The 18,659-nt window shown below is 47.8% G+C and overlaps 1 long non-coding RNA gene across 1 annotated transcript; it reads left to right on the forward strand.

The window, feature by feature from the left end:
- Positions 1 to 1,895: 1,895 nt before the first annotated feature.
- LOC140219355 (uncharacterized) lies at positions 1,896 to 3,772 on the forward strand. Its single transcript, XR_011895568.1, has 2 exons — positions 1,896 to 2,257; positions 3,647 to 3,772. It is a non-coding gene; the product is annotated as an uncharacterized lncRNA (long non-coding RNA).
- The last annotated feature ends 14,887 nt before the right edge of the window (positions 3,773 to 18,659 follow it).

Raw genomic sequence — 18,659 nt, forward strand, 5'->3', positions numbered from 1 at the left:
GCTGCGGACGTCAAGAGAAACCCAACGACGTTCTAACAGCCACCACTGTAAAAAAGTGTACAATGAGCCTGCACTAACATACGAGGCAGAAAATTGTAGGTTAACAAAGAAGTTAAAGTAAAAATTAAGGACCGCGCAAAGAGCCATGGAACGAGAAATGTTAGGCGTTACGTTAAGAGATAGGAAGAGAGCGGCGTGGATGAGAACGCTGATATTCTAATTGACATTAAGAGAAAAAAAATGAAGCCAGGCAGGCCATGTGATGCATAGGCAGATAACCAGTGGACTATTAGAGTTACAGAATGGGTGCCAAGGGAAGGGAAGCGCAGTAGAGGACGGCAAAAATTAGGTGGGATGATGAAATGAGGAAATTCGCATGCGAAAGTTCGGATCATCTAGCGCAAGGCCGGGATAATTGGAGATCGCTGGGAAAGACCTTCGTCCTGCAGTAGACATAAAGGTAGGCTGATGATGATGATGATGATAGCCAGCGCCTACATTCGTATCTTCTTCCTCGTCTTCGCTTCTTGTCGAGCTGACAGATCATGATCAAAGGAAAATCTTTGACGTTTGTCGAATCCCCCCTCTCAAAAAATTTTTTTGAAGTAGCTTCACCTTTAAGAGTGGAACGCGATATCATGCTAAGATCCCTGGCAGCTTCTCACGCTTCCCTGCAACTACAGCTTATGTAACCGTAATGTTTACCAGGAAACACTGGGGGCGTACGCTACGCCTGAAGGCTACCCTTCTGTTAGAAACGTAACCCTCCCGCGTGGGCCGCGATGCGACGGAAGTGAGCGCCATCTGGAGGTGTTGCAAGGAACCGGGCATGCCGTTATATGGCCTTTGAGATTTGCGCGCGCAAATATGCGAGGCCATAGCCGCTCTATGAATGGTAGAAACGCTGGAAAAGGGGTTTGTGGGTTTTCTCTTTTAATTTTCGCGAAACAAAATTATGTCTTCCCGTGTATTCAAATTACAATCCGACGCTATCATGTCTGTAGGTTGTGTGTAAGTCGTGCTTTACGACTTGTCTACGCATTTTAGCTTGAGAAATTCAAGTAGTTAAGTAACTTCCTTGCGCCACATGGATGGCCTGGGTATGTCCGGTTCGAAATTCTTTTTGCCGAAACGACGTCCGACGCCGGATTGTCTGCGACGCGGGGTCCTTAACGCTATCGCGTTCAAAAGGATTCGATAGATTTATTTTGACCTTGAATGGCCGTTTCGCTCAGACCAGCGCATGCACCACGGCGCGGTATGCCCACAGCAAATCACCAGGGGGAGAGAGAGAGATTGGGTAAAAGAGAAGAGTCTGGTGAGAGCATTGTAACTTTTTAGCGCGCAGCCGGCGCCTGAACATTGCTGAACGGTATGGAGAAGCAGGAAGTCGGACACAAAGATAACAGTGATATGAAAGAAGAGGGCGTTAGAAGTTGATAGCTCTGCTGGTCCGGGTTGCTTTGCGAACGCTCTACGCGCTCAGTAGAAACGCGGAACAAGTGGCAATGCCCGCTGTGCTACATTGCGGGTGCGAATCCCGCTACATCGCGTGTACGTTGCGCACGCCGTCAATCGTGGCCAGTCAGTGAAGTAGGTCAGGCTACAATGCGCCTTATCTCGTAGGCGAGCGTATCCGCCCGGCCAGTGGAGCCACTCCGCGCTCTCAACGGAAACGCCAAGTGAACGATACACATAAAAAGGAATGTAATAAGCATTCGAGCGTATTTACATAAAAAGACTTATTCTTACGTCAAATTCCTTTCACGCGTTTTCTTCATTAGCAAGCGCGCTGTCATTTTAAAAGTTACATTGCAAGATATCATTGAGAAAAGCAGTCCGCCAATGGGGTTTGCTTGAGACAACATGCAACCATGATAGCTGAGGCATAGAGAAAGAAAAAGACTAAGAGCGGACACTCCGAGAAATCTGGCCCCAGGAACTACGTCACGGCTACGTAACGAACTAATGCTCTCATCAAACGCCAGGGGACGCAGGCGCAAAAAAAGAAAATGTTGTAATGAATTCTGCTCAATCGCTTTACAAAATAATAATTATACACCCAAATTTGGCGTGTTTCTGATACATAAAAACAGAATTTATCGAAGACACCTTCCGTGCTTCTTGTTCTTCATTCGTACTGCCATCAACACCAATCACCATTCGTCCATCGAGAAGAAATCAACGACACCAGCGGCGTGCCAGCGGGAACGTCTCGTGAACGTCGGCTGCGGCGGTGTTCTTGTGTGTGAGAAAGGTGAGTCACGTTTTTAAGCGAAGCTTGGAGTAATTGACTTGTGAGCACGACGAGGTTCGCTAAAAAAAGCAGTTTGCGGCTCTATATGAGGCGGCTAGACGCGAACAATGCGAAAAGCATGCCCCCTCAAGAAACGCGTAGCAAGAGGGCTGTACTAGCTGTACTTTCTTGCTGTCCCCACCGAGAACGGCATAATCTTTGTTGGTTGCGTTCCGTGAAAATAATCAAACGACGCGAAGCTGCCATTCACTTGCACCGGTTCACGGCTGTGCACTGCACTGCAACTCGCAGCTTGTCAGACGCCATCGAGACGCTGCGTCTCGGTTTGCGAGGGTAAACCGTTCTTGCCCAGCGCTGTTTGCGATAACCGCGGTATCGGCGTTCCATTGAAACAGTTCGTGTTGGCGGATTAAAAACTATCTACTGGACAACGCTTAAGGTCAATATCATGAATTGCACGTTTCAGGAAAATTCCGGTTTCGAGAAAATTGAATTCCTAAACCGCGTTTAAATGAACACGTCGCGGTTGACGGTCTTTTCGTTGGCCCGTTCTAGAGGCGGACGAACGCTGGAAAGAACATAAAAGATGCCACGCTGATTCAGACCGAAAACGGCGTTCCAGGGACGGGCGCTACCTAAATAAAGAAAGCAGGACGTTAGGCACGCTGTAGCCAAGTTTTGCTTGCTCGTTTCCCTTATAGAGTAAGGGCTCCTGAATATTTTAACGATATTGCTTGCAAACAATGGCATGTGACATAAACAGCGAGCATAGCTTATTGCGTTTGGTACTTTAGTGAGGTCCGTATCTACGGCGCACGGACGGAGGCTGGTGTATGCGTCCGTGCGGATTGTTTATACAGAAAAGTAACGGTGGGGAAAAGTCACCAATGACTACTGCATGTACTTATTGTGGCGGCCGTGTTGGGAAGTACTGCGCATTCTAGTAATTTTCGGTTCCTTATCATTTTTTCGTGGCGAAGACATTGCACAACGTATTGTCGCGTAGGCGTGGCGTTGCGCGCATTTGAACAAAGGCCTCGTATTTGGACGTTTCGAATGTATCTTTATCACGCTTATGTGAACTGCTATCTTGCCTACCAATGTACTCCTTATACTGAATACGCACAGGGGTGTCCAAAACTTCACAGGCCGCGATGCCCTCCATGGGATTAAATAGGATGGCGGCCTGGGAACTTTTGAACACCCCTGTACGGGTTATTAACATTTATCCTTGTAAGTCCGGGTTATATGGGTCAGAGGTCAGGATGTGTCGGTGGTTTTACATTGTGCATCGGTTCGCTATTCATTCAAAGCGGTTTCCTGGTACAGTTATGACGTGTACATAAGTTTTTGGTAATTAACGAAGCGTGCACTTATTGATATTTTCAGACCGTGCTGATGCCATGCCGTCCGGCGGTCCAAGCTACGGCAGCTACTGCTGTGTGTCGTGGTGCTTTGACAACGGCAGAACCCAGAAGAAGCCTATCTTGACTTGGAATAAAAACATTGCGGAAACTCTGTCTCTTGGTACATATGAGCGCTTGTACCAAAACACAGAAGACAAGCGCGATGGATAAAGCCGTAGTGAATTATGATTACTTCTATCTCCATCTGTTACAACTTAACCGAAATAAAAATTGCGTCACTACCTCAATTCACACCAAATATTGAACTAGACAAAAGAGTGAATCGCTAAATCAAAGCGACAAATAAAAGCGTTGCCATTTGGGTGACGAAAAGTGGTCTGAAATGACACGCTTCCGCTACAGCCCAACGTCGGTTACGAGGGGTAATCCAAATTTCGCGCCAGCGAAACCGAAACAGGAAGTGCAAGGCCCGTTGCTCTCATCAACCGCCAGGCGCGCTAGGGTGGATTGGGCCGCTAGGGGTGTATGGGAGTGTCCACTCTTAACTTGTTTTTCTTTCTCTATGGCTGAGGCCTTTCCTGGTGTGTCATTGCGGCACCAAGTTCTTCGAAATTATGGAAAGGGTCTGTGTCATATCATTATTGTACATAACCATTGTGTACACTGTATATATTGAACATCATTTTATACATTTGACAATTAGTTCATGTTTAACTGTGCTTTCCGTGGGTATCTGTTGTTATATGTTAATGAGTAAGAACACGGACACTACTTTGAAAACGTGCATGTATACAATCCTTCGTTTCTTGTATATGTTATTGTCCTGGTGCCACTTTGCCGTGATTGTGACTCAGTGTTCGTACCGTACTTTGTTTAAATAAACTGCTTCTAAACACCAAGTAGCCAGCAGTAGTTACCGTACGAAGCTCCACCGGTCGGCATCAGTTGAAGAGAGTTAATTACAAGCACATGTCAGTTTAGTACTTCGATCTTATAGGAAAACTGCGTGTAGACCTGAGACCTTGGCTCTAATCGCCGTGAATTCATCTAATATTGTGGCACGAGGGAAGCAGAAGTAGTTACCAAACGAAGCTCCACCGGTTGGCATCAGATGAAAAAGTTCATTACAAGCACGTGTCATTTTAGTATTTAGACATTATAGGAAAACTGCGTGTAAAGGGGAAAAGTGCGGAAGTGGTGAGAGGGCGGCATTACAAACAAAAGAAATTCGCTTTTACAGGCATGCCGTATATAGAAAATATCCGACTCATCCCAGACAATAGCATAGATAAAATATGAAGAAGACATCCGATTTCCAAGCATTCCGCCATTCGGCCGGGCCTTATTTCCTACACTTTGAGAGCACAAATACACAACTTGGCCTCAGCCGACGGGATAGAGAGAGATACAGAGGAAAGGGGAAGGCAGGGAGGTTAATCAGAGGGGCAGATCCGGTTTGCTACCCTACGCTGAGGAGAGAGGGGAGGGGGAGGTAAAGTGATCACAAAGTAGAAATAGAGAAAGAAAGGAGCACAGACATACAATCATAGTCGGTCATTGTCACCGCATACTGTCACCTCTGTTTATAGTGCTGCAATTGCTAAATTGCAGCACTATAAACATCTGTTCAGGCTACAGTCGCTTGTCCAATTCTGTTGCCTTTAAAAACTGCAACAGTGCCCTCGTCGCCCTCTGCTGCGATGGCTTGTGATGGCGACATTTTAAAATAAGTTCCTCTGTTAGTGGTCTTCGGTCAAAGCGCGCTATCGCGACTGCGAGCGATCGTCTCTGTAAATTATAGAGAGGACAGTCACAGAGAAGGTGTTGAAGAGTCTCCTCGTTACTACAGTCATCACACGAGGCGTCGTCGGCCCTTCCGATTCGGGAAGCATAAGCCTCGTGAAGGCCACCCCTAGCCATATTCGACAAAGCAGGGTAGCTTCCCGACGGCAGAATCCAGCTGGAATGCAAAGGCGTAGAGAGGAGTCTATAGGTTGTGCAGCCGGTTGTTTTGAAAACTTCATGCGTTCCACAAGGATAGCGTGACATCACGGCTGAGCATTCGAAGTTTTTTAGCGGTATCTGTCCTTGATAATGGTATCGGCTCCTCTTCGTCCCCTTGAAGAGCCGACCGAGTAGCGTTATCGGCGTGTTCGTTCGCTATGACGCCGCAGTGACTTGGAAGCCACTGAAATGTCACGTGGTGTCCTTTCTCAGTCAGGGTATGGATTAGTTCTCTAATCCCGAATACCAGTTGCTCGTGTGGTCCACGCCGCAGGGCTGATACCAAAGACTGCCTTCGAGTCACTGAATACTGACCATCTTCGAGGTTGTTCTTGGCTGACGGCACGAAAGCAGCGTGAAGAGCTGCAAGTTCCGCAGCCATCGGTGTCGTTGGGGGACGCGTCTTCAAACTGATGGTGGTGGGATGCCGACGGGATGGTATACATATAGGCCGCGTACACGGGCTGCCACAACACACGCTCCCTGCAAGTCCATGCTACACCCTCGCACAATGCCTTCTATTCGCACTCAAAACAAATGCGTGAATTCAAATCCCGTTTTCAGTCGTTCAGAAGGAATTTTCGAGTTACAGGTTCCTCGTTTTCCAGCTCCTCAGCCTTATCTTTCGCGCTTTCTGACGGCACAAGCAGCACAATCTCGCTGTCACTCTTGGCAATCGCTCGTCATGTTTCGACAAGCGTGACTGCCGAAAGAAGTGATATGTTGTAAGATTCAGTACATGTGAACCTAAATGCGTCGGATAGCCGGCTGCTACCACCGTGCCTCAGACGTACAACAAAAAGTAACGAAATTGGTTACAATAATGTTGGGGGGGTCAGAGAAAACACCACAAATTTGTCCCAGTAAGATTAAGTTTAGTCCCAGTAATATGCCGTACACGCGAAACTAACTGCGTCACCACAGAGGAGCTGCTTTTCGCTAACTGGGTCACAACGCCGAGTGCGGCGAGCGTGCACAAAGATAACGAAATAATTTACAGTATATAATGTTGAGCCCACAGAAAGCGTTGCAAACATGTTAGAGTACCACTCACAACACGCCAAACTAGCTGGCCACAACGGACAAGCTGTTTTTCGTTTTTTTGTTACCTAACTGCGTCACAACGTTCGGGGACGTTCCGTAAACCTAAATCACTTGAAATGCAGCGTAGAGCGTCAAGCGAAATTTCGTACCTCGTCGTTCTCCAATACCGCAGTGGTGCCATGTCGAAGTGCAGAAGGAACGCAATAGGCCAGCAGCGCAAGAAACCAGGCTACATAAAAAAAGGGGGCAAAAGTGGCGGATCCCACGCACGATGGGAATCGATGCAAGCGAAGCTTTGTATGCTGTTTGCTTTGAATCAAGTTGCAGAAGCGTTAAACTTTGATTGAATTATGGGGCTGTAAGTAATTCAATTAATTTTATAATTGTATGTGCACATACATTCGCGATCTGCGCCACGTTTCGAGCGTAGCGAAGACGCTCCTGTTTCGAGCGGCACTTCTTTCGGGCCTGAGTGTCATCGACGCTGAGTTCACACTTTGGAGCCATTTTGCTGGCACGTGTTTACGTGCGCCTTCTGCATACGTGTCCAGCACGCTGCTGTGACGCTAAAACCCCTAAATGAAATAAGAGTAGCGCCATGTCCTCTCTCCTCCTCCTACGCCGGCGTTCACTTTCTCTTCTATCGACCGTGGCTCCCCCTAGGCGGTGCTTAACTAGCACACGCTCTCCGCAGGCGCTCTCCACGTTCTTCACCGCTAAAGGCCGATCCACACGACGGACCAAATTGCTCTTTTGGACCGCGTTTCGCGCATCACGTGATAGGACGCAACCAGTTCGTGCGGACCGCCGTTGGCCCGCGCAAGATCGCGGCCCTCGCGATCCAACAAATCGCCGAGGCTTTTCCCGCTTCAATTTTGGCGGCGGACCGCATGCAAACCAGAGATTTTGGCGTAGCCAACGAGTGTTGTCCGGCAACAGAGTGTCTTCAGCCAAATCCAGTCTAGTTCTCGGCTCAGCAAAAGCCAGTCGTTTCGTGTCCGCCGTTCTGCCTACATGTGCGTGCAGGAGATACATTTTTTAAATACCGCGTCCTCTTGGAGTGACGAGGAGGCTTTTATTTTGTATACCTCGTTGAGTAGTTCACGGCTTTGTGGGACTCGAGACGGAATGTGTAGAGTGTAGCTGGTTGGTCTGCTCTGCCGTCTGCTATGGCGGTCCGCCGTGTGGATGTGCTCTGCGCCAGACCGGACCGCGGCGGGCTGTGACGTCGCATCACGTGACCGATCGGCCCCGCAGATTTGGTCCGTCGTGTGGATCGTTCTTAAGCGACGACAACACAAAGCGTGAAGCTATTATTGGCGAGAATTTGGAGTGGCGCCCTCTCGCGAGTGACGTCACGGCCAGGACGCCGCTCGCTCCGGCTCCCTCGGCTGAAGCGCGCGCTCGTTCCCTTCGTGTATGCTTGGGGTATGGGTGGCTCGAGCCGTACTTGTTGAAGGATATGCCGACTTCTTTCTGCTGCCATGCCTGAACCCCAGTTCCTTCTTCAAAGGCGCGTGAGTTGAGGCTTTGCAATGCATACATGCGCCATGTCTGTCCATGAATTTTGCGTAAAAAGAATGTCTGCAACGTCAACACGCGAAGTTGTATTCTAAGAAGTACGGTTACCGGCCTGAATTGGGAAAACTGGGAAGTGTTAGCAAAAACATTCAGCGACCATTTAGCGGTAACTGCGACAGAAATGAGTTACCATTATGTTGCACCCCTTATAGAGGCCTGGAATCCATGACTTCAATCGCGTTGACCGCATTGCGAAGTGTTCTTCAGCACTCGACGCAGGACCTGTTTCTTCTAGGAGCGAAGTGCCACTGACGGTGGTGAAGGAAAAGGCGTATTTATTGGCTCACCTCTGACCAGACGCAGTAACCGCGCGCGTGCACAATTGTTTAAGGATGACCAACCCCTTCCTCTTTTTGTGATTTTTTTTCGTGTATTTGATGCGTTCGACGACTTGTTCTACATTTATGTTTGTCTGTCGCAATTATAAATCAGCTGATGCACAGCGCAGCGTGTCGTTTTCCATGTGCCTTCACCGGTGTTCATATCATTTAAAAAAAAGACACCAAAGACAACGAAGGGTAAATTACTTCTACCTAAGAATCGAATTAATGAAATGATAAATAAATGTAATTGAATGTGGATGAAAAAAAGAACTTGCCACTGGCGGGGAACGATCCCACGTCTTCGTATTACGCGTGCGATGCAGCCGTGTTCCTGACATAGCGGTGTTACCGCCTGAAAATGAAGGACGAATTCGCCGATGCTCTCACGCTAATTACACCCCATACAGCCAGCCATTTCTACCGCAATATATATAAATTAGGGAAGCAGTGAGGACGGCCTTTACTTATTCCGGAACGAGAGATCTCCTCTAAGACACAACATAATGATTGCAAGGCCGCATAGATTGTTTTGTGTGCTTCCCAAGTGTCGCGAGTCGCCCACGTGCTTCGTGCGTAGAGAGGGGGTCCACTCCCCCACACGCCAGAGGGGCAACCGTTTGTGTTTTTGAGGGGTCAGAAGGCCTGCGTGGTGTAGGGTGACGAGTCACGGCGGGCGCCATGGGGGTGCGGTGAGAATTCGGAGAAGGCGGTATTGTGCGCACCGCCGACGGCCATAACAGGTCCACACAGACAAACCTTGAATGGGACTGCAGTACGCGCTGTCGTAGCGCCGACTATCGTGTGCCTGGCTGGCTTGAGACACCGCCGAGGTTTAGAAGGGCCTGGCAATACCGAACACGTGCTGCGTGCACGGAGCAGGAGTCTATTCTTCTACGTGTCCGGGAGGGAACCGGTGGGGCTTTGTTGCTGAGCGCTGAGAAAAGCCGGCGTGGTGTCAAATGACGACTTAGCGCTCATTCGGAGAACGCCTTCTTCTACACACGCATTCGTAGAACGTCTTGTAGACTAAAAAGCAACGGTTGCCGTGGACGGTCATAATTCTCCCACGCGCACCAACCTTGAGTGGAGCGGCGGTACGCGGTGTTGAAGCCCCGGTTCATGAGACATTTCCTGTCTAGAGACGCCACCAGCGTGTGAGGAGACCTAGCAATAAATTGTGCGGGCCTGGAGTGTTTTGCTGAGGTCGTCACTGACTGCGTAGGAATGAGGGGGAAACGGAGTTTTAGGAAGGAGGAAAACAGTTTTGTTTTCCAATATGTTTAATTTTAAGAGTAAGCCCATCCCTTTGGGTTATGGCTTAACAACCTTTTAACTCTCATTGGCAGCTGCATCTGCGGGACGGGCCAGCTGCCCTACCGCCCTTTTTCTTTGTCTATTTGAGCCATAGTTATCGTGACGACATGCTGTCCCTGAGACTGTGCTGAAATCAGGATTGCTGATAGATCAGTGGGGCTCCGTACCAAAAACGGTACCATGTACGTTAGAACGAGTCTGGACTCTAACAGTAATTGAGACAGTTCGAAGAGTGAGACCTTGTTTCTCAGTTATTCCAGTTTTAATGCATTTGTTTTGTCTGCCATGTATATAGCAAAAGTTTATCCCTAAATATATCTTGTCCATCTGAACTCACTCGCTTTCTGTCTGCATTCGATCAACAACTGCCAACCATCGTCCGAGAAACTTCACGTTCCAAGCCGAGAAGGAAGAAGGACAACAGACGAACGAAACATTACTATGATGTTCACACAGGGAGGCGATTAAGAGGCAACACATACAGCTGATGACAATGTGCAGAAAAGAAAGTGTGGAATGATAGAGTGTCTCTCCTCTCTCTCTCTCTTATATATATGGGGGGGGGGCACGCAACCCTGGATCAACTCCTGCTACCGACCTACCGCGAACACGACCGAAAGCACCTAGGGGAATGCCACTCGCTCTGACACATCTGTGGTCGGGCTGCAGTGAACGCCGTGCAGCGTAGAAGCAAACGTTCAAGCGTCCTCGTTTCCGCGCAGTACCGCTGGCGCAAATCCAATCTGGTGAGACCAGTCCACACGTACAGACGACTTAGACACGTGCAGAACTCCGAGCACCGCACGCTGGAACGCAAAGGCAGGAGGGACCTGCCCTCTCTCCTGTGCTGTGCCGACTGAGCGCAGCATGGCCGACCGCGCGTCCACTCGGTTGAAGTCGTTCAATTGCGGCGCGCAAATTAACCTTCGCCATCTCTGGAGAAATTCTAAAACTCCGCATGCGAGCTTATAAACTGCACGGCGCTGTATACCCACGCGGAGTTGCAGTGTGTGGTATCGGCAAGACGGACATGCACGAGTCTCGGCATGGCCAGGTGGTCGACGGGTGATCGCTAGGCTACCCGAACAAAGAAAAGCACAGAACGCTGAGCGCCGGCTGATAGGAACGAAGTCAGACGCCCCCGAGCTCTGTTGTGGCGCGGCTCCCCGCTAGCCACGTGATCCTTTGTTACACATGCAAAATGCGGTGACGTCACGGTGACGTAGTAGTTAGACAACGTGGCCAGACGAAATCGCTGGCATAAGCAGAAGCGAAATCGAAGCTGATGCACCGCAACACAGCACAAAGCTTCCAGCAGCTCTGCCAGTACAAGACATTAAGGCATGCGTAAAGACAGATGTATTTCTTACTTTCTTTCTTTCATTCTTTATTTATTTATTTCTATTTTACGTTTACCAGGATGTAGTGAAATTTTTGCAGGGTGGGTTGGACGCTTAGTCAGTGAGCAGCCCGTTTCAAGTCTCGCTATCTTATGAAAAAAGAAGTTTCAAGTGATACTGTAGAAAGAAAAAGTACCCAATGATTCATTGCAGTGTTTTATTGTTGTTTTCTTTCTTGTCTTGGTCAACCTGCGCATTAGTTCACCCACGTGTGTATAGTGAATGAAATAAAAGGGCTTGTGGCCCGTATCGTGCAGGTATACCTGCCACAGGAGGCGCATCCTCGGTCGTAACGCATAATTGGTAGACGGACCGCGAACAGATGAAACCGAAACTGAAAGCCCCAATTTAATTTTTCTGCACGGTTCACTCGCGGCAAGACGCTGCAACTACGGCGAATGGAATCGCGTGACTTCACACATTTCGACCTGGATCCTCGAATTGGCCTACATTCTTTTCATTCTTTCACCGTTACTATAATTACGAAAAATAGTAGGTAGCAGAGTGTCGAACACCCTCGTGAAAATCATACTTGACATCCGATGTCATCACAGCAAAAACTGCGTCTATTGGAGGCAACAATGAGTCTGGAGAACGACAGCACAATTTCGACTACATGTTTATAAGCATAAGAAAACTCTTGCCTTGGTACGCCGTAAATGACGCAAGAACTAAGCCCATCGGCTTGCATGGAGACCGCGCAGCCGACGAAAACAAGTACACCTGAAGGCGATAACAGATCCGGTATACGCGAACGCATTAATACACCTGGTACTCAAGACAACACGATCGCCAAACGATCCCCCCGAGCAGGGGCAACACAAGCCCAAATTATCATAAGGAAAATCAGGCGAGCTCACAAGACGGCGGTTTATTTCGAACAGCGAGTCCTCTGCGGAGTGGGCCCCGGTGTACACAGAGAGGCGGCAGGCCACGTAGATAGATGGACGGTGCGAACAGTCGTGATTGGTCACTCCCCTTCGCGTCGACGGTGTGCTTCTTATGCGAGATGTGCGCGGGATAAATTCGCTCGCGATCGCTCCCATTGCTCTTTCTTTATACTTCTCCCCTTCTCTCTCTCTCTCTCTCTCTCTCTCTCTCTTATATTGAAGCGAGTGTGCCGCTTAGAACTTCTGTTACCGCCAAACATGAAATCGGTCTTTGTAGTTGGATGCATCATCGTGGAAGCCGACATTAGAGAGTTATAGCTCAACGGGCCTATAGCGGGCCAGCGTAGACGCCAGTGCGCATGCGCGGTGCAACATGCGCTGTGGCGTCTACGCTGGCCCCCTGGCTCGCTGAGCTATAACTCTCTAATGCTCAGTCGTCGAAGTTTGTGTTTCACGTAGTGCCTTTTCCTGTCACGAGTTTCTACTTGGCTGCACTTAATGCTACACTCAAGTGTACATTTGTTCCCAGAACATCCACTCAGTTCGATTTACTGTTCTACTTAATGGGACTGTTGCACTTACTGTTCCACTTGGTAGCATTGTTCTTTTCAGCTTCCACTAGTTAGTTCCTCTGACTGTGGACTGAAATTAGTTCCACTCAGCCGCTTCGTTCCACTTACTGTCCCACATGGGGCGACTGTTCTTCAGCTTCCGCTTACGTCAACTTACTGTTCCCCTTATGTAGTGCGATTGCCTTGAGCTCTTTAGTTTCACTTAGTGTTCCACTTTGTGTGACTTTGTTTCTTGAGTGAAATGAAGTCTAAATACGCAAAGACTCAAGAGCAACTGGAGAGAGAAACAAATGGAGCTCTTCTCCATTGCACTATAAACATTCCTCTCTTTCAAGTGTTATAGATCGTTTATGGAAGACGACTTTTGCCTATAGCATCCGTAGAGCACACGGTGCAATGAGCACGGTCGCGGCCGGAGATGAACCGCAGAGGGCTGACTAACACGCTGTGTGTTTTCTCTATTGTTACGACCTGTCAACCAAGCACACATTCATGATGCAGGAAAAAAATAATAAGTTAGACCCTACTTGGTATACGATTCACTTTACCTGCTTCGTTCCTGTCAATCATGGCGCAAAATGGCTGATTCCTGCGATAACAGCTGAGCGGCGACGTTCGAGCCAATGAGGAAAACCGAAAAGGAAGGAAAATAAGATGGGTCATTGTAAAACGCGCTTCCTTTCCTTTCCCGTTGACTATCATCAGCTCGGTAAGCACGGGCTCAATTCCCGGTGTTTTTTGGTCAGTAAGCGCTGTTTTTGATTGACCAGTAGCTTTCGTAAATGATATGTCCAATATAACGATCAGCTGGCATCCGTTCCAACGAACAGTGCACAGTAGCCAACCGGAACTTTCATCTGGTTAACCTCTCTGCCTTTAATCTCTTATCTTTTCTACCTCTCCCTACGTTGGGAAGTTCTTAATTACAATGTCTTTTTAGCGTGTTGACCCCAATATTCCTTATCAGTATTTGGATTTCCATCCTTTATCGTGGACTGATCCCGGAGGCCATTGCAGTGTAAAAATGTGAGTCGTTACCCTGGATATGTGCAGTTTAAAATGGAGGCCCGATCACAAAAATAGTGTCCTAGAAGAAATGAAGCACTCTCACGCTCCTCTTACACTCCCCTCACGCGAGCTGTGAAGCGATCAGTGCCAAACGCGGTGACTCCGCCGCCCCGTTATCAGCCCTAGAGTTGCTCAGGAGGACATTGTCCTTGATCGACTTCAACTGGATGTCGAATAACTTTCGATGTTTTTTTGCGAGCATTGTCCCAAATTACTGGCGGTGCTCGAACGTTATGTCTGTGTCTAATCGAATAGGAGTACTCGAGAAAAAACTTCATTCGAATATCAAATCAAATATCTTCTCGTTTTATAGATAGAACAAGATGTAAAGTTCGGGTGTAGTTCGCGTTGTAAAGGATTAGGCTTATTTGCATTATCCGGTACGTGTGATTAATAACGTTCACAATAGGACGTCTGGTTAATCGAGGGGCTTGTAAATGGCGAACAATGGCTTCCTGTTGCCGGCCTCATTTGGAATTGGCCTCCACTACATCCGTTTCTCCTTTCTAAACTCCATAATTGTTGCTATCCCTTTGAATCGAGAATTTTGAATAGCGAATTGTAGAGCCGAATGCACCAAATAGCACTGACTATTCGGCTCGTATTTGAAATTTCGCATATTCATAACACCCTACAAACTGCCATTTATTTGATGATGCGAAGAGGCGAACTTTATGGAAAGCTGCTTTATAAATGCAGACACCGGAGAAAAAGGTAAGCACCCGTGAGGACGCCCGTCTGAAATCACCGCACTATCTCCCATGACCTCATTTCAACGACAACGTCTGGCCCGAGCTATTCTCGCGGATAACTTTCTGTGGCAATGAAGGTAAAGCTACAGGGGCAGAGCTTCTGAGCACATGTGTCACAGCGCCAAGTAGACCGGGGACAGCATTCTGCACGCTGTCAAATTCTGCCGTAACTTCGGAATTCAGTAATGTCGGCGTTTTGAGCCAATCAGAGAGGCCATAGCAGCCCTCTAAGCCAATCAGAACTAGCAAGATGGTGAATTCGACGATATGCCCGAACTTGCTAATGCTCAGAATACAACGCTTGCAGAGTCTGACAGCGCGATAGATCTTTTTCTTCTTTCTCCTTTTTTTTTATTTTGGAACGAAGACTGAATCACCGCTGTAGTTTCAACGCATGACGGTTTCGCATTTGGCCCCAACACGCGGAAAAGAACAGCAGAAAATTAAGTCATATTTAACACTCGGTAGTGTATCTTGAAATATTTTGCCGTTGCAAATAGGATGCTTACGTTTTCCCATCCTCAGCTTAAGCTATAACGGGGTCGGAGAACGTGGGACTTTCCTCAAGAGCGCTCTTAGATGCACGTTTCTGCTCTGTAGCTTTCCCATCACTACCACGGAAAGTTGTCCACGCGTATTGTTATAGTTGCCTCCCTCTCGACTCCACGCTGCACAGAACAAGGGTGACGGGGATGGCAGTGATGCGAGTATCTAAACCGCATGGCGGCGCTAGGCACAGCGAACGTGCGGACGGTCCTCGTGAGCGAGCCTTTTTTCTTCTCGCATTTATACGCCGTTCCACCGAGCTCTCAGTAAAAGTGCCGGCGGCGGCGTGCTGTTCTCGCCTTCTCAAAGAGGAACCCACACGCGAACGCTAAAATCAAGACTCGCACGCACAGCTCCCGCACCCCCCTCTCCCGATAACGACGCCACGAACTCGAGAAACCACGACGCGCAACGGGAGAGCCCGAGTAGCCAGTGTAGGGTGTTTCGCGCCCTCGTCGGCTCCTCTCGGATTGGAAGGAGAGACGGCACGAAGAAGGGCTCGGACGGCGGCTCGCGGGTCGTGACGTTATCTAGTATCGAATACGGCCGTGAGGCGGCGCGTCGGACGCTTGCGATCTTTTGCGAACAACGGCGTGAAGGGGGGGGGGGGGGGGGGGGGGGCGTGCTCGCACAGCTACAGCCGAAAGCGCGGCCAGTTTCCGCTTCGTGATTGGCTCGCGGGCCAATGAATCCCGCGAGCTCACCTATCGTGCATTCCGCGCTTGTAAGTATAGTCGAAGTCCTGATAGAGGAAGCGGGAGAGCGGCTTTCTTTTCTGCTGCCTGACATCGCTTGTCTGTATCTTTTCTCCTGGTAAATGATGGAGCCATCTCTCGGTTGGGCGGATAAGTAATAACGCCGCTCTGATGATGCAGGTTTCTTTCCTTTATTACTCTTCTTTTTTTCTCTCTCTCATCGTGCTCGGTCTAATGTTACGCGGCTCGTCTGTGTAACAAATGGTCGTGAATTCTTGCAGTTTCGAATGCACGATTTGCCACTAGCAAGATACGTACGGCGTATTCTTTACTCGTACGCCAAGTTTTTATAGGAATGATATTGCGGCAAACAACACCGGTCGAGATACATGGCTAAAATTGACGACACGGTTTCAAAATTACATTTTGGATCCAGCGATGCTGAGGACAATTAGCGTTACAGAATGCGTGCCAATGGCAGGGAAGTGCAGTCGAGAGAGAGAGAGAGGTAAAACAAGGATAGCAAAGGCAGGGAGGTCAATCAGAAGATCATCCGGTTTGCTACCCTACACTGGGGGTGGGGGAAAGGGGAATAGAAAGACGAAAAAGGGAGAGAGAAAGCACTGAGTGCGTGTAGGAGGGACACTATACACAAGAACACTATAAACGGTCTCTGAAGTCGGTGCACTTCAAGTATTGCACTAGTGCACGAATCGCTTTTCGAGCCAGTGACGGGTGTGGCCACTGTCCGAGTATCTTTGAGGATGGCAGAAAATTAGGTGGCGTGATGAAATTAGGAAATTTCCAGGCGCAACTTGGAATCAGCGAGCGCAGGCCAGGGGTAATTGGAGATAGCTCGGAGAGCCCTTCGTCCAGCAGTTGACATTAAAATAGGCTGCTGCTGCTGATGATGATAAAGAACTCTTCCTTGTATGTGTGTGGAAAAGAAAGAAAGCAACTTTGAGAGGACATCAGTCAGTCGGTCGGTCGGTCCATCAGTCAGTATATCTCTGGGCCCGTTCGTCTTTTTGTTTGTGTCTTTATCGCGCAACGCTTATCTATACAGTGTTTTTGTTTAGCTGCCCCGAATTTGTAAGGATTGCTTGTGGCAGATACCACACTTCTAACCCTACATCTACCGTACTCGATGAAGCGGCCATTTTTTACGAGAAATCAGAATGCTTAATTGAATAACATAATTAACCTAATTTACTTTTCTAATTCAGTAATCCACAGCACGTATTTCAATCTAGGAACTGTAGCTAGTGAGTATGCAAGGCGTATCCACTTGGAAATAATTCTGAGGACGGCACCGGTTTCGATATATGCGCCGGCAAGGTTGCGGTAAAAATGCACTGTTGTTCCACTTACGTTTACGAAAACACTGTCTTACACAATAAACTACAAAAGTAAATGAAACGCCAATGAATTTCGTCGGACACTCTGAAAATTAAATCTGTAAACTGGAGCAGTCCTGAGAATTCATTCCAAGTGGATACGCCTTGTGAACTTACCGTCTACAATGTAAATTGAACTATCTGCCGTAAAGTACGTAACTAAACATATAGTTCGTGCAGATACGTTAATTATTCAATTAAGCATTTTGATTTCTCGTAGACGTAGTGACCACCTCATCGAGTAATTTGGACCAAGGGTTAGTCAGAATTGTGCTATCTTCCACAGACATTTTTTTTTTTTTAAATTTGCTGCAGCTATAAACTATCACCCTGTATGTAAACACATTCAGCTCGAATGAGTCAGATATCTAGGTGCATTCATTGGATTATATATACTGTCGTTTTTTCTATGGACAGCCAGCACGCTGTTAAATTTTGTTGGTGTTGTTGCCTTGAGAGGCGCTTTCACATATAGTGCCCCAAAATCCAGGTCGCTCTAATATACGATTTGTTGGCTGCATTTGCTCTCAAGCTGAAATGTCGCGGCCACCCAGGTCGCCCGGCATACTATGCCACCTGCAACCTCCCGTCGAGTTCACCGCCTGCAAAGTGTCAGGTCGTAATTTTTACACCCGCGTGCCACGCTGTTTTATTTGCGAAATATTCATCACGCGAGTGCAGCATTAATCTTGCGGAGAAAAAAGAAAAGCTAACGGCCCCCCCCCCCCTTTTTTTTTCTTTAAATTTCTTCTGTAAAACAGAATAGACCGCATCGGCAAGGGAACAGCTGGCCGGAACTATACGTACTTTTATTATTTCCGTTATCAATATTTCAGAGTTCTTTGTATATAGGTGTGCCACAAAGAACTGTATGTGTTTGTTTGTTTTCTAATGGAATTTATTGCAGGGCCTAAACGACTCTTGATGGCACCATATACAGATAAACGAACTAATTAATGACTGTTCCGCTTGCGCTGAGACGCAACGCATAAGAAGGAACCCAGAAAAAGAAGTCTATATTAATCGTTTAGCCACGCTGCACAGGCAACGCTCAAAGCTTCGCAAGAAGCATTAGAAGGGTGGTGGGAATAAACACCTCTCCAACGTAGAATACCAGTGTACCCATAGAAAAAATTATTTTGAGTTTATATAATAAATTTATTTAGTTCCCACCAAGTTAGAAGAAAATATAGAGTTTCAGTTCTTAGTGAATACAGCCAGTATGATGTTAAAGTACCTTTTGCTGAATAGACACGTTAAGCTATTAATCGACTGTGTTCAATACAATTTCTATGCATGCTGCTGTAGTGGACCACCGACGTAACTAACTTCGGAAAGAACAGAAAATTTCTATATTTACTAGATTTAGATTTCGTTACCATCAAGTTAATCACGTTCATTAACATCGGCGACAGATTTCGTTAATATCGGTCCAGATGATATCTTAGA

Source organism: Dermacentor andersoni, chromosome 7 (genome assembly GCF_023375885.2).
Source record: "Dermacentor andersoni chromosome 7, qqDerAnde1_hic_scaffold, whole genome shotgun sequence".
Lineage (NCBI taxonomy): Eukaryota > Metazoa > Arthropoda > Arachnida > Ixodida > Ixodidae > Dermacentor > Dermacentor andersoni.